Here is a 2,931-nt window from a genome sequence, read left to right as displayed (position 1 = left end):
TGCAATCTTTTTCGGGGAAAAGAGAACATCCCCAAACTGCAGGCTGAAGGACCGCAGCTCGTCTGGCCCACCACAACGGAGCTGCATTTTCTTCTTCTAGGCTGTGCAAAAGAGTTGGTTTTGCCTCACTATGTGCCTCAAGCATACGATGAACTCCTGTATAAAATGAGCAGGTTTATGTTTGTCAAGGCATGTTCAGAATATTTCTTTCCAAGAGCTGCTTCTATTTCAAGGCTAGATAACAGCTGCACCATTTAAACATTTAAATATTTTCTCATTCTAATGAGAACTTAAGACTCCTTCCAAACAGCTCAACATAACAACATAAGAATGTGGCAAACCCAAACTTCAAAACATTTTAACTCAGTAAAAAAAAAAAACAAACCAACACCAAAACGCAAGTATCAAAAAGCATCTAACCAGATATTAAGTATTAGTTGTAGTGCAACGGGTAACAGATTTTGTTAGATATGCAAAACGGAAAAGTTCAAATACAGCTTAATGCTTTGAAAATACAAGTTTTGTTTTACATAAGGGATGTTGACTGTAAGACATCTGCACAGTTACACATGCAGAGCTGCATTATCAGTTTGGTGAAACAGGTAAATACCCATTACAGTCTCCACACAACATTTGCAAGCAACTGTCTGTATGACATATTCAAGGTTATGCTTGATTTCTAAATAAATAGATAGAGACAGTAGCATGAAAGCCCGTAATCTATATCACTGCTACCAGAATAGCAAACTTGATCTAGATGCAGAAAATGTTTTGTCTGGCCATCGCCAAAGAGCAGAGACAGGCGAAGTCTGCATTACTAGAGGAGAGCCCGTATTTCTTACAGTTCTCCTCGTCTCGGAAGAGGCACCTCTGCTTACTCCACTTCCCAGGTGTAGAGGACAGGTATTTCCAGGCTGATCTGGTAGAGCTCAAGAATTAATTTCCGCATAGCAACACCCAGTAAAGTTTCCTAGAGAACCTGGATGAAACCAGCAACTACTAGTCAAGGTAAACTGAGCAGCTCTACGAGAATGAAATAGCCCTCACACGTGCTTAACAGTCACTAATTCAGGCTGAAACAGAAACATCTGCCTCATCACCGTTATTCCATTACTCTCCACAGCCTAGGAAATGAGTGGCTACAGATTTTACTGCACATTGTCCACAAAGAAACATACAACAGGGGTGGTTAAACAGGACATGAAGATTTGTTATTGCTTGCTTGAACAATTGAGGTGGTCAATGCTTCTGTGTCATGAACCCCATCAATGGCACCCACATTTAGCTTCATGTAGCTTTAAATCAAAGTTTTACATTAATTTCCATGGGCTTACTGATTTCTTCTTGCTCAAATCCATCAGCAGCAGAGACTGCAGACGACTGGTATCACAGAGCAGAAGGTTGGCTATGAGCCCCGTGCCGAACACACGGTCTGCTGGAGATCTGCTAGATGAAAAAGAAAACATTCAGGAGTAAGATAGCACAGCCAACAAGAATCAGCAACGTCTGGATTTTGCCTCCTACTAATCAAAAGGAGACAGTAAAGCCAATGTTGGGCACCATCAAGGAGAAACAACAGCGATGTCCAGTCCTGTTCTCAGCTGCAGCTGGAACAGCCTCAGGTCTACAGCACCCTTTGTTAGGAAGTACCAACGATGCCTGCAGGACACTGGAGTGACTTGGTTCTGCTCTGTGTTGTTACCAGCAAAGAGTGGCTGTAGTTGCCTTTGGACTGTGGAGCTACCTGGATGATGGAGGATGACGGATGCCCAGCGCTGCTTCCCATCATCACAACAGAAGAGCAGCAGTTAGCTGTTGCCTGTGCTCCCTGGTGAGCTAAATGAGTCACAGCTGGGAAACGGCTGCAAAACCTAGGCAAGCGGATCACCAACCCACACTTTTCTGAGAATTTGCTACTTTTCTAGAGATTATTACAAGTGAATTTTCACCTCTGGAATTCTTACTGTTAGAAAAAAACACAAACAACCAAACCAACAAAACATTTAGAACCATGAAATGGAAGATATTCTCAAGACATTTGAGGTTTGATCTGAATGAAGTAGGTCCAGGTATGCCCACAGCACCTTGAGCAGAATCTACCTGATGACTGATTATGGTTACACTTATTTTTGTATTTCTAGAAATATCTTATCTGCTTCCCTCAGATACAGCATTCTGGGCTCTTAGTAGATTTTAATTTTTCTTCTTCACTAGGATAAATACAATAGCATTTAGACAAACTGCCTGACAGACTGCATCTCTCAGACCCCCAAGACTGTTAAATAGTGTTTTTATCGAGTCTCTGATCTCTGTCCTGCCCTCCTTACATCTCCCTTTCTGGAGGATATGAACACCAGCACTTCAGAAACAATCACACAGAGCAGCTTCCAAGTCATACTTGTATTTTGAATGTTACCATCCTTCTCAAAACTTCCTCCATGTTTTGTAGTAAATTAACTCTAACATACTCCAAGAATTCACTGTCCATCCTTCCACTTCAGCAGCTGAAGACCACTTCTTTAACAAGTATCCACGTGAACAACAAATTGTCACGACCTCTGCTGCAACAGGGTCTTTCAGGTCATTATCCCATTACCGTAAGATGTCAGGTAGTACGCCAGACTTCGCCTGCACCATTACTGTTGTTAGCTGGTAAAAAGAATGAAAAACCCCACTTAGCTCAAATCAATGAATTAGAGGTACGCAGTCCATTTCTAAGGTGGTTTTAGAGACCTCATCTTTTCAAGTAAGCATGCTCTGTGACCCGAAGGATTGTTTACTTCTCGTGCTCCCACCGGTCTCTTTTCCCATGGAAGAAGGTAGATTTGGTGACTGGGTGACCAAGCAAAGATGTGCAACGTGACCACTGCGAATCCAGCTACTTGAAGTATTAGAATGAAAAATACATTTAAGAAACGAAACAAACAATGC

This window comes from Rissa tridactyla, chromosome 13 (assembly GCF_028500815.1).
Source record: "Rissa tridactyla isolate bRisTri1 chromosome 13, bRisTri1.patW.cur.20221130, whole genome shotgun sequence".
Taxonomy (NCBI): domain Eukaryota; kingdom Metazoa; phylum Chordata; class Aves; order Charadriiformes; family Laridae; genus Rissa; species Rissa tridactyla.
The sequence above is the reverse complement of the archived record's forward strand: the minus strand, read 5'-3'. Positions refer to the sequence as shown.